A 14,654-nucleotide genomic window follows, 5' to 3' on the forward strand; every position below is an offset into this window, starting at 1 on the left:
TCAGTCACGGACTGTCGCCCCTGGGGATCGAACCGGCCACCTTCCGGTGACAGGGCCAGTTCCCTAACCTCCAGCCCACGACTGCCCTTATGGATACTTAACCAGAACTGACCAGATGGACAAATGTATCAAGATCAAACAACGCCAGATGAGACCTGGAAATATGACTTAGTTTGGAAGGTGGATATTTAACCTTGCAAGGAAAGAGATCTACGAGGCATCTAAGAGGCCATGACACAGTGTCCAGACCTAGTGCTTCTACCAGACACTTCATACTGTGTGTGACAGATTTCCTCCTTTGGCAACTAAAAAAAAAACCTGACAAACCTCGGATGACTCGGATGACGGATGAAACCAGTTATGACTCTGGTACAATGAAATTCAGTCTAAAGCTGGGATGAAGAGAAGAACCTTAAAAATGGACATCCCAGTTTATAAAGCAGACAATAATGAAGCCATTGCTGACTTTAGAAATCAATCCTTCTCTCACATCAACCAGTCAAAGCCCCCATTAGAAGTGTCAGATTTACCTGCTTTCCTACCATCTCTAAACCCTCTTCCCCTGGTCTATCCATGGGAGGTACGTGATAAATTCAAAATGAGTAAAACTAAAAAGCCCCTGGCCCTGATGGGATACCTCAAAAGGTGTGGTCACACTTTATTTGGATGGACCCTATAGATGCTCTACAGATACGTAAATCATTAACAGACTCTCTGGTGATGTTCAGTTGATTATCAACAACATTATGGTAAGGATTAGTGTTAGGAGTAGATGTAGGTTTTGCCTCGAGGTTCAGGTTAGGGTTAACTTTCGGACTAGATTTAATAAACTTTTCCACACTGACCTTGAAGGTCAGTTGTGTTTAGTGGATAATTAGTTGGATGTTTCTTATAGGCAGACCAAGCCTTTACAAAGCATCTACAGTGGACCATCCAAATAAAGCGTTACCGAAGGTGTTAAAAGACTCAGCAATCCCTTATATGGTATCCTTAATACATCCTGTGTGGAAAGATTTCCTAAATCATAAAGGGCAGTCGTGGGCTGGAGGTTAGGGAGCTGGCCCTGTGACCGGAAGGTCGCCGGTTTGATCCCCAAGGCCAACAGCTCATGACTGAGGTGTCCTTGAGCAAGACACCAAACCCCAACTGCTCCCTGGGTGCTGTGGATAGGGCTGCCCACTGCTCTGGGCAAGTGTGCTCACTGCCTCCTAGTGTGTGTGTTCACTAGTGTGTATGTGGTGTTTCACTTCATGGATGGGTTAAATGCGGAGGTGGAATTTCCCCAGTTGTGGGATCAAAAAAGTATCCCTTATAACCTTCAACAGCTGATCAATTATGACAAATATCACTAATCACCAAATAGCAGAAAAGTTAGTTGCCATCTGGGTAAAAAGACCCTCGACTCTGCCCAGTTTGGAAGCCAACTTTTCACAAGCATTTGGTGAAGTGGATTTGACTGTTGCTATGAAACGACTGATACAGTTAGGAGTCAGACCTGCCTTATTGCCACAGCTCTTTAGCTTTCTGTCTGGCTGTCGGCAAAGACTTTGGAATCAGGATTGCTCCTCTGACTGTTTTGTCGGAGGTATGTGGGTGATGTAAACCTTCTGTGTGTGTTGAGGTGCCAATGTATCCTCTCCTCAGATGGCCCTTCATAATCCAGATGTTGTGTCCAAGCTAGTGCAGTGACTTTTAAGGGGAATCCACCTCCCCAGACACCCTGTGGCTATCTCAGACCTGACTTTGATATCCACTGATTATATATATCCCATATTAGAGTATGGCTAACCCAGCATGGCATGGAAACCTGTCCAGAAACGTCCCTGCCAAATCATCATCAGCATTATTATTATTCTATGTATGAAGAAGCCCTTCAAGCTCTCGCATTACGCTGTTAGAAATGAAGGTTCTGTGCAGGTACATTTTCCGTTCATCAAGGTAGAAATGATGCAAACGTTCCCTCAAAGGCACAGCAGCGATTTTAAGGTCCAGTTGTGACCCTTAAATAAGTTTGTCCAGGTAAAAAGCAGATTTGTGCCTTTTCATAACCGAATGTTTGAGTCAGTACAACCTGGGAAATAACGTTTCAGTAGATTATGGTCCAGTTATGTTCCCTGACTAAAGGTACTGAGATGTACCCTTGAGGGTCCCACCCCAGTGATGGAGAGGGGCACTGCTCCAGAGAGAGTTTACTACCTTTATTTCTGAGAGTGTACCACCCCGTCGGTAGAGAAGAAACATAATGTGCAGACAGTTTGCCTTCAGTATCCTAACCTCCCCTAACCTTTGAGACATATAGCGTCTTATTTTATTTACTTAGTTTCTTTCCATTTAGAAATATATAAGTGGCCATTGTCAATATTCATGCAATTCAGTATGACCCCTGATGAAGGACTAGAAGATGACCAACACAAACTGTGCAGCAGCAGATGAGCTGTCGTCTCTGACTTTACATCTACAAGGTGGACCGACAAGGTAGGAGCGTCTCATAGAGTGGACAGTGAGTGGACACAGTGTTTACAAACTCCAGCAGCACTGCTGTGTCTGATCCTCTCGTACCAGCACGACGCACACTAACACACCACCACCACTGCAGTGCTGAGAATGATCCACCACCCAAACAGTACCTGCTCTGTGAGGGTCCATGGGGGTCCTGACCACTGAAGAACAGGGCATCAGAGAAACAGATGGACTACAGTCTGTAACTGTAGAACTACAAAGTGCAGCTATACAGTAAGTGGAGCTGATAAAGTGGACAGTGAGTGTAGAAACAAGGAGGTGGTCATGATGTTTATGTCCGATCGGTGTATAGTGACATCACTAGATATATGATGTCACAAATTCTTCGTACAAAATGCCTTGGGCTTCCAGACTAAGAGCCAAAAGGACAGATATTTTATAGATATTTTATACTAACACAGATCTAGACGATGTATTCCATTTATTGGTACTCTCTACTCTTATGAAACGAGGGCTCGCAGGAGGGTGTTCAGTGTTTTTCACACAATGAACCAAACCGCACGCATCCCTGAGAAGCGCTTTGAACGTATCCATGCTGTTACACCCCATCTTCTTATCTCGCTTCAGCTGAGATTCAGAAACAGATAGTGCTGTAATAATATGGGCACTCCTGCCGGGCAGAGGATGCCTGTGGGGGAAATAAGGTGAAATTATACGCAGCATCAAAGAAGGACGAGTGTCAGCCGGGTCAGATTCTGAGGCTGGAGTGCCCTCGTGTGATGCTGCGGAGTACTTTTCAAGAGAGGATTTGCATAATAAGTCTCATTCCCAGCAGCAACAGCAACAAAAGCCGCATTTCTGAAGTGTTTGGTTAACTCATTAAAGTGCTATAAGATAATGTATAACAAATATATCGCTGCTGTCGGGAACAAAACCTAGTATCTCCATTTTTGTCCATTTTCTGTTTTTGACGTCATTTGAAAACGCATGTTGGCCTTTATATTGCATGTACATTTCATGAAGGACGGAGCAAAACAAAGGCTAAAAAATGACTTGGAAAAAATTCCATTGACTTACATTGAAATGAATGTATGTTTTTTCCTTCTCCTGTAAAGTTACTATTTTGGAGATACAAGGTTTTGTTCCGACAGCAGGGATGTGCATAAAAATCAAATGAGAAAAACACAGAGTGGTTTCACAAAGTAAAGGAGAAACATGATTAAAAGATGATTAAAATAATAGGTTATTTATATCATTAGAAATGAAATGAGAATAATTAAAAATCAAATGAAAAGTTGAACATTAAATTAGGATTTTTAATATTTGAACATGTGTATTTGTTTGTTTGTTCACTTTTACAGTTTCATGGAATTATTTATGTATTTGTATATTATCATTTAATTGCTGTAACATTCTTATGCTTTTATATTTTATTGTCCAGCATCCTTGGGTATAATAATGTCTAGATATTATTATTATTATTATTATTATTTTTATTATTATTATTGATGTTTTGGTTGCTGTTGTTATTGTTAATAATAATAATAATAATGGAAGTACTTTAAATTTTATACATACAAATACAAAACCTTGTACTTCTAAAAAGTTTTTATTCTGAATAATTTTAAAAATATTTCTATTCACTTTTACAGTTTCATTAAATGATTTATGTATTTGTATATTGCCATTTAATTGGTGTAATATTCATATGTTTTTATGTTTTATTGTCTAGCATACTTGGGTATAATAATGCCTAGATATTATTATTTTTTTATTATTATTGTTGTTTTGTTGTTCTTGGTATTATTGTTGTTGTTGATGTTATTTTGTTGCTGTTATTATTGTTAATAATAATAATAATAATAATAATAATAACAAAGTACTTTACATTTTATACATACAAATACAAAACTTTGTACTTCTAAAAAGGTTTTATTCTGAATAATTTTAAAACCTTTCTATTGATCCATCCAATTTCTGAATATTGTAAAAGTTTAAAGTATGCACACTTTGAAAAAGACGGTTCTTCAAGGGTCCTTTAATGAAGAAAATGGCTCTATGTAGAACCATGGGCACTCAAAGAACTCTTTGTACGATTGAAGGGTTCTGTGCATGGAGAAAGGGTCCTTCAGTTTGATGAAGAATATGTTCTATATGGTTCTATATAGAAACGTTTTGAAAAGGGTTCTATGTAGCACCAAAGCGGATTCTCCAGTTGTTATGATGTCAAGCCTGTAACTATAGCAGAACCGTTGTTTTGGTGCTATATAGAACCCTTTTCAAAAAGTGTCTATATAGAACCATATAGAACACATTCTCCATCAATCTGAAGAGCCCTTTCGTGATGCAAAGAACCCTTTAATCACGTAAAGGGTTCTTTGAGTGTCCATGGTTCTTCATAGAACCATTTTCGTCACCCAAGAACTCTTGAAGGACCATCTTTTCTAAGAGTGTGTGTGAAAAAGTGGGTACTGGTTTTGTTCTAAGAGCATCAGTGAAGAGGAACACTGTGCTGTCAGGTTGGTGATTGTGTTGGCACACAGCGCAGTGAGCTGTAATGCAGGTGTGGCACCCCCTATAGGCGGCCTGTCAGAATGCGTTATGTCCCTCAGTACGCAGAACAAGTCACTCTGGACATCACACCGGCTAACCAAGGAAAACTATGAAATGCTATAAACTGAGCCACAGAATGACTGCTGGCTAATAATCTGAGCCAAGTTCATATAGTGCCCGTCTGAATGATTATTTACTATTAAATATTATTTACTATTAAATATATATCCTTGGTTAAAATAAGCAACAGCTATGCTTCTTATCAGCTCAGTTTCACAGCCAAATATGAGAAATCTGGCCTGTAACTGAAAAAATCATTCATGAGAAAAAGCCGCATGAGCTATATATATATATATATATATATATATATAGTGTATATATATATATATATATATATATATATATATATATATATATATATATATATATATACACAAGCTTTAAAAATGAGAGAGGATAAACTGAAATTTGACTGAAAGTCCCATTTCGTATTTTTACCCCTACCCCTTTTTTACCCCTTTTTTACCCCTTTTTTTTTACCCCCTGCTTTTGAGTGTCACTTTGTCCCTTGCAACAGAGTTATAAAGGGTAGTGATTGAAATCTTCGTTAGAAAATGGATTAACAGCTACCAGCGCCGCTCTGTAGGCGGCCCCACCCGTCTGCAGTGACAGCAGAGGAGTGTAAAGTTCAGCTCCTCACTGCTGGGCTTCAGTTACATTTAAGGCATCATACGCCTTCAAAGAGGGGGGCAATTATTTATGATCACCCCCCCCTCCCGATTCTTCAGTGATATGAAGCTGAAGTCAGGTATCTCCAGATTCTTCGAATTTTCCTGTTCCACCTTAAATGGTACAGCAGTTCTGTTGCTGTTGCCCTGCGGGGCCAGAATGTAACTGCTGCACTATTTAAGGTGGAACGGGAAATTTAGCTAGCTACCGAGACATCAGCATACGAAGAAAAGGACCATAATACATGAAACGACCTTAAACCTTAAGATCATCCAGTGCTTATCGTCATTTTTAACTGAGAAAAATCTCACATTTGTGGGTTTCTTTGGTGTCTTGCTCAGCCAGCTTGCCGATAACAGTCTATTTGGAGTGAGTCTCTGAAAGAATTCCGTCTGGAAAAATTCCGGAAAATCAGGACAGCCTACCCCTGGACGTGAACGTGCAAAACTGAGGGCTAAGGGCTCAGTAGAAGGGGCAAGTGGTGAAATGGGATTGGGCCTAAGTGCAGTTCTAGACACCACTAATGCACAGCACCACAATCGGAATGACCTGCAGCTATTTATGGTTTTAAGTATCATGTTTGTTTTCCAATAATCCATGATTGCACATTTATAGACACCTGCTTATCCAGTGCTTCTTCTGAAATGAAGGGTATCCATAGTGAGCTTGTCTCTCTTCGCTGCAGTAACAGCCTCAACTCTTCTAAAAAGTCTTTCCACTAGATGTTAGAACATTGCTGTGAGGATTTGATTGAGCATAAGTGAGGTCAGGTACTGATGTTGGGTGATCAGTTCTGGATCACGGCAAACCCATCCCAAAGCTATTGGATGTCCAGTGCCGGGGGGCTTTGTACCCCTCTAGTATACAGGTATGACGATCTTAGACTCATGTGCGGCTGCTTCAAAGCGTCTTTCTATACCCCCACATTCATAAACTCTCTCCTACAGATGCACATCTGTACACACTGGCTACTTCAATGTACACTGTACCACACTGCATATGTACTCAGTGTGTACTTTTTAAGGCACAAACTTCACAGAATTTTCATTTAAACTCGTCACACTTGGTCACAGCTGCAAATGCGCACAGACTGTTTAGTACATTTTTATATGTAAAAGCCAAACAGGAAATATTTCAGGAACATTTAGACACACTTTACTGCCAAAAGTGTTCACTCACCCATCCATATCACTGAATTCAGGTGTTCCAATCACTTTCATGGCCACAGGTGTATAAAACCGAGCCCCTAGGCCTGCAAACTGCTTCTACAGGCATTAGTGAAAGAATGGGTTACATCACTAAGTAACCCATACATCAAGCCTTACATCACCAAGCGCAGTGCAAAGCGTGGAGTGCAGTGGTGTAAAGCACCGCCACTGGACTCTAGAGCAGTGGAGACGTGTTCTCTGGAGTGACCAATCACGCTTCTCCGTCTGGAAATCCGATGGACGGGTCTGGGTTTTGCGGTTGCCAGGGAATGAGCAATACAATGAGCGTAGAAACAGTGAGGTGGTCATGATGTTATGCCTGATCAGTGTATATACACATATATTCTCAATTCATTGTACAGTGCAACAACTGTCCTTTTCTCTGTGCATGAAAATAAACCGAATAAACTGAATCTTGACCACTTGGCCTTTGGCTTGAGTTTTCAGTTCCAGCAATACAAGCCACAAATTGGCTCCTTGTTGGAGTTGTAGTGCACTCACTGGGTATCGAAATGCGCATGTCATGATTTAAGGAGTGCTTTAAGCATGGAGTGAGTCGTTTACAGTGCCGTATATGTTTGAACATCCCCAAGCAAGTTTTATATTATGTTGTGAAAGAGAAGTTAACTAGAAGGTTTTATGCAGATTTGATTGTGCAATTTCTATTAATTTGCTGAGTTTAACATGCTGATAGAAAATAAGACATGATTTTATCCCAGTGTCTCGAATTCAGAAAATAAACAGTAATTGTGCATTGAAATATGCAGTAGTGTGTCTCTGTAGAAGACGTGTTCATTTATTGTCTCCTAGAAAATCAAGAAATCGTGTGATTTGGCTTGGTGCGTCCAAACTCTTGCCTTGAAGAGGCGCAGCAGTACCAGCAGAGGGCGTCGTGGACTCTGCTTTGAGAGTCGAGCTCCAAATGTTACACATTACACTTCACTGTTTCAGCAATTTGGTTTGTCTGAATATGTTACAGACACCTGTATATATGGCTTTAGTGGGTATGAATTCACTATATGTATGATTTCTTTTCGGATCTCCGGGATCTGTGTGTCCGTACGCCCAGTCGTTTGTACCTACACTGTGAGTAGGAAATGTATGAACACTCGCGGTGAAGCTGTGTGCTGTGCTCTGGGGGTTGCTGTTGCTTGCACGTAGCACCAGTGGAGTTGTGGAGGCAGGGGGTGGGTTGTTGTCATGGTACATCTCTCCCCAGTGGAGGATGGGTTAAGTACTCAGGGATTTCCACCAGAGCAAGACTCCACACCAGCCGGACCATCTGCCTACAAGCCCTCCCTCCCTCCCTCCTCTCTCCATCCTCCTCCTCCTAATCGCCTGCCTCCATACGGGGAGGCTTGTATGCTGCCTAATGAGTGTGATATTAAGACTAATAGAGACCCACTTTGCTGAACAGTGCCTCTAATATGGGTCAGTCGCTAGTGCCTAAGGTGGTATCTACGTAAACAGTGCTAACAAGAGTAGCCCTGGTGGATATCAGCACGTCAATGCTATTCCATTAGCCCTTATCAGCAGGAATCTGCACCTCAAGTGCTTGAAATCTGTAAGAAATGGGATGGCATTCCTACAGGATAGAGTATTGGGAATCTCTCGAGGGAATGAGAAATAGGAGTCTCGCCTATTTCCTTTGGAATATGAGGAAAATCCCTGGGAAACGGAAACGCTAAGCACAGCTGTGAACAAAGTGATGTAGTCAAAGTCGGCTAGTCACGGACACCTTAATGAATGTTAGTGTGCTAATGCTGTTCCATGAGCCCTTCAGGAAATCCAATGATAAGAAATGTGACATCATAAAACTTGGGGGCAGTCGTGGGCTGGAGGTTAGGGAACCAGACCGGAAGGTTGTCGGTTCGATCCCCAGTGCCGACAGTCCATGACTGAGGTGTCCTTGAGCAAGACACCTAACCCCCAACTGCTCCCTGTGTGCCATGGACAAGGCTGCCCACCACACTGCTCTGGGCAAGTGTGCTCACTGCCCCCTAGTGTGTATGTGGTGTTTCTCTTCACGGGTGGGTTAAGTGCAGAAGTATCACTTATAGTGACCACCAACCTATTTCCTATCTGAATACCAGGAAAAATTCACCTTGCAACTACATTATAGTCACGGCAAAGTGCGATTATTCCGTAGATTTGCGGAGAACATGGATAATTCACATAACATTAGCATGCTTATGTTATTCCTACAGCCCCTTTCAGCAAGAATCTGCTCTCAAGTGTTTGAAACCCATAAGAAAGACGAGAAATGTGAAAACGCTCCTACAGGTTAATGATGGCAATTCTGCTTCCTTTGTAATGAAAGGAAAAGCCTTTAAAATGGAATTTAAATACTAAGTACAGGTGTAAACACAGTGGGAGTCGCAGCAAGCTACAACTTTTGAGTAGCAAAGAGAGAAGATAGCTTAACCCTCTGCTGCACGGTGTTGCCATATGGCAACAATTACTTTATCTTAGCTTTACTAAAAAGCATAAAATATAAATATGATATAAAAATCTGTGTTTTCTTATTTAATTGTGGGAAAAGGGTCTTTTACTTTGAAAGGCTAAGTACTCCGTGACATCACATGACCAGGGATTTTTATTATGATGTTGTTCTCACCATACATTCCAAATGACAATTGAAATTGTATAAATTTCCAATATTCGTAAATATTTGGTCGCATATTTCGCAATAAAAGGATAAAAGGATGTTTTTTTAGAGAGAAATTAAATTTTATGGTGCTTTTATTTATTTATTTATTTTTAGATTTTATGGTGCTGTGGTAAAATTGCGCATTGTTTGCAAACGGCGACAATTTACCACATAACCCACTAAAGCGAGAAACCTCTTAAATGTTTGACACCTGTAAGAATGACACCTACAGGCTAGCATATTAGCAGTTGCTTAAGACACTGAGAAATAGCTGCCGTCATTTAATTCAGGGGTGTCCAAGTCCGGTCCTGTAGGGCTGGTGTCCAAATAGACCCACTAAACCTGGCAATTAATTAACAGGTGAGTATAATTAGGTATGTTTGAGCAGGTAAATCTCCAAAATGTTCTGTACGCTGGTCCTCCGGGACTGGAGATGTGCGCTCCTGATTTCCTTTCCCATAAAAGGAAAATCTCTGGGAAAAGGAAATGCTATAAAAAAGTATAGTTGAAAACAAAGTGATATAGTGAGAGAAAAGTGCGCCTAGTGAGTTGGCCAGTCAAGAAAGTGAATGACTCAATTAGCATTAGCTTGCTAACGTTGTTCCTTCAGATCTTCCCTGCGGAAAAATCCAGCACAGACCAGGATGCATTCCGTACTGGTCTAAGCTGGTCTGTGCTGATTCATGCTGCTCTTGTGCTGGTCTGGTGCTGGTTTAGCTGGTCACCTAGCATGGTCATGCTGGTTTTGGTGGTCATCATCATAACTTCCTTTGCTGAGTCTAGCTTTCCTTTACTACTTGAATACAGTAGTAAACACAGCAATATAGTCACAGCACACTGGCTAGCATGCTAATGCTACTCCTTTTTGTCCTGTAAGGATCTGCATTCAAGTTGTTGAAACCTATAAGAAAGATAAGTAATGTGACCAATCGCGCAGGCTAACATGTTGACAAGTGAGTAAGAAAAATAAAATAAAAAAAAATTAAAAAATTGGTTGGTTAGTGTAGCGGGTAACACCTCTGCCTTCTACACTGTAGACTGAGGTTCAGTGCCCCGCCTGGGTAACCACCCTACACTATACCAATAAGTGTCCTTGGGCAAGACTCCTAACACTGCTTTCACCTGCCTGTGTAAAAATGATCAAATTGTAAGTCGCTCTGGATAAGAGCGTCAGCCAAATGCCTTAAATGTAATCCCTTGGGAAAGACTATGCTGAACATGGCCATAAAATTAGTCATATAGTAACAGCAAAATGCAAGTAATAAATAAGCCAATATAAAAAATAGGATAACCTTAACATGCTAATGCTAATCTGTTAGCCCTTATCAGCAAAGATCTGCTCTCAACTGTTTGAAACCTATAAGAACAATGTTGCATCGCCTCTCTAGGCTAATATGTTACCGACAACTGCACAAAACATTTTCCAATTACATTCAGGGCATTTGGCCGATGCTCTCACCCAGAGCGACTTACAGTTTGTTCATTTTTACACAGGTAGGTGCAGGCAGTGTTGGGAGTCTTGCCCAAGGACTCTTATTGGTATAGTGTAGGTTGTTTGCCCAGGCAGGGATTGAACCCTAGCTTACAGTGTGGAAGGCAGAGATGTTACCCACTACACCAACCAACCATGAGACGTTGTATAAAGGGAAAATGGGAATGTGAAGCTAAATACAGTTGTAAATGCAACAATATAGTCACAGCACACTGTGTCTAGCACTAGTCTAGCCTGCTAATGTTATTCCTTTAGCCCGTTTCAGCAGGGACCAAGTGTTTGCAACCCAAAGAATGTTAAGTAATGTTAAGCAATTTCCATGAAAAAGGAAATCCCTTGGGATGGGAAATGCTAAACATTGGTTTCAAAATGAGTCATACAGTAACAGTAATAAATAGGCTAGTAAAGAGATAGAATAACGTTCACATTGACACGCTACTGCTAATCTGTTGGCCCTTATTGGCACAGATCTGCTCCCTTGAGACCTGTAAGAACAATAAGAAAGGTCTCGAGGCTAATATATCATTGACAAGTGCATAAGATGTATGAGAAGGTCTACCGAGGGAAAATCCCAGGGAGTGTGAAAGCTGAATGCACAGTGATAAAGTGATAAAGGTCTAGCATGCTGATGTGGTTGGTTAGTGTAGTGGTTAACACCTCTGCCTTCTACAACGTAAACTGAGGTTCAATCACCCACCAGGGCAAACACCCTATACTATACCAATAAGAGCCCTTGGGCAAGACTCCTAACACAACCCTGGCCTACCTGTGTAACAATGATCAAGTTGTAAGTCACTCTGGATAAGAGTGTCTGCCAAATGCCGTAAATGTAATGTTAGCCCTTTTCAGCAAGGATCTCCGTTCAGGCTAACATGCTGACAATCTTGACAGAGTCCCACTCCATCAGGTTAGCTTTACAGCCAGGCAGCAGCAATGCTGGCAGGACACAAACATCAAGGCCCCCTTTGGAGCACACATGGCTCGAAAGTAATGACATTTAAACACTGGAGACTCACGTGTTTTTGCGAGGCCTGACAAAACAAATCTATTACACTGAGCTCCCGCGCAGCCACAGTGAGGAAATACGACCTTCTGCATTCTTCTTTCACTGATTTAATGAAGTCTATCTCCTGTCCCAAAACTAATTACAGGTACAAAGAGACACCGGCAGATGAAAGAACCTATGCTTTGACGGATGGTGTGGGACTACGCAAATGCAATTTGAGCCATAATTGACAACAGAAGAGTATGAGCAGCGCCGGCCGCTTTTGTCGCTGAGCATCATGAGCGTTATTGGTGTTCATGGGCAGCTCAGACAGGTTGGACAAGCACAAACACAGAGAATGATACCTTTTTGAATTGCATGGCTGGACCGCCATGGACACACCGCCCATACGTGCTCCCACAGGACATTTTCAGCCGCAGTGAACGACAAAACTGCAAAGCGTAAATCATAACATACACTCATCTGCCACTTTATTAGGTACAGTTGCTTGTTAACACAAATAGCTAATCAGCCAATCACATGACCAACTCAATGCATTTAGGCATGTAGAGGTGGTCAAGACAACTTGCTGAAGTGCAGGCCGAGCATCAGAACGGGGAAGAAAGGGGATTTAAGGGGCTTTGAACGTGGCGTGGTTGTTGGTGCCAGACGGGCTGGTCTGAGTATTTCAGAAACTGCTGATCTGCTGGGATTTTCACGCTCAACCATCTCTAGGGTTTACAGAGAACGGTCCGAAAAAGAGGAAACATCCAGTGAGCGGTCAGTTGTGTGGACGAAAATGCCTTGTTGATGTGAGAGGTCAGAGGAGAATGGGCAGACTGGTTCCAGATGATAGAAAGGCAACAGGAACTCAAATAACCAACCAAAATCTCTGAGGAACGTTTCCAACACCTTGTTGAAAGTGTGCCACGAAGAATTAAGACAGTTCTGAAGGCAAAAGGGGCTCCAACCTTTCACTAGCAAAGTGTACCTAATAAAGTGGCGTGAGTGTATCTGCTGATCATAAACGTCTGAGAAACATCTGCTGTTTGAAGAGCCCACTTACATTCCTGGGAATGTTTAGAATTCCAAAGAAACGCTCCATTCCATTAAGGATGGATGAAGCAAGAAATGCCTCCGACGTTGGATGCACTTAAAAAAGACAGAACCATGAAGAACCCTTTGCATGATTACAAGGTTCCTTGCATTGTGACATGGTTCTTCAGATTGGTGGAGAGTGTGCAGCACACAGTTCTATCTAGAACCTTTTTGAGAATGATTCTATATAGCACTCAAAATGGTTCTTCTATTGTTACAAGATTGGCATCGAACCCTTTTTGGTGCTATATAGGGTTCTTTGAGTGTTCATGGATCTATATGGAAGCATTGTCATTAATGAACCCTTGAAGAACCATCTTTTTTAATAGCGTGCCGTTGGATCTAAGTTCACTGTGTTGTATCTAGAGCCTGTAAAGCTGTACGTGAAGTAACTGCTACATTCAGAAGTCTGTAGGACTGAATCTTGGCTATATTCACGCTGAGATGCAGCGTAATAAAGCATACATCGCATGAATTTCACAGACTAAAACGAGGAAAAACATGCCCCCCATCCCCACAGTTCAAGCCCCTTTGTGTCTAAAGCTAGATTAGTCCTCAGAACAGAGTGCTGACCCCTCCCCCATCTGTATGACCAGATACTCCCAACTTTCTGCTGTCACAGCAACAGGTCGGCCTAAGCAGCCAACACTGGAAAAATAAAGAGTCCGTTCACAAACATTTTGGTAGAGGACACACAAAGAAACACTTTGTTTATGGTGTTAAATTCATAATGCATATTTTCTGATGGGAGAAATATGAAAAAAATTGTTGCAATATTTTCAGCCCATATCATTATTATTATTATAATTATTATTATATTTATATAGAATCTTTCATACATTAAAAATGCAGCTCAAATTGGTTAACAATATAAAATAAATACAAAAGAGTAAAATCAGAACAAAGAAAACAAACAAATAATAAATAAAGAAAAGGGGATATATTATTAATAATAATAATAATAAAAAGTATAAATAAAAAAGAAAAAATATATGCAATAAAAATGCAAGCAACAAGAAAATAACAGTAATTGTAATATTGCAGTAAAAATAAAGGAATACAATAAAAAAACGTAAATGCTGAAATAAATAAACTCATTTTTAACTGTTTTTTTTTTTTAAACATGGACAGAAAGAGCCCTGATGGACGATTATAGGTAACATGTTCCAGATCTTTGGTGCATATAAACAAAACGCTGCCTCTCCGCAATGAATCTCATACGTGAGATATGGAGAAGCAGCACTAGATGATCTTAAAGCTCGATTTGGAATATAATCTATCAGCACTCAGAAATGTATGAAGGTGCTAAACCATTAAGCGATTTAAAAACTATCAGGAAAATCTTACAGTTGGTTCTAAAAGAGATCGGCAGCCAACGGAGTGATGCTAAAGCTGGTCTAAGTGGTCAAATAAAAAGACAGGAAGGTCTAGATAGCAAGGTAAGGTCATATCATTAACATACATCATATATGGATTCAA

This window comes from Pygocentrus nattereri, chromosome 1 (genome assembly GCF_015220715.1).
Source record: "Pygocentrus nattereri isolate fPygNat1 chromosome 1, fPygNat1.pri, whole genome shotgun sequence".
In the NCBI taxonomy this organism is placed as follows: domain Eukaryota; kingdom Metazoa; phylum Chordata; class Actinopteri; order Characiformes; family Serrasalmidae; genus Pygocentrus; species Pygocentrus nattereri.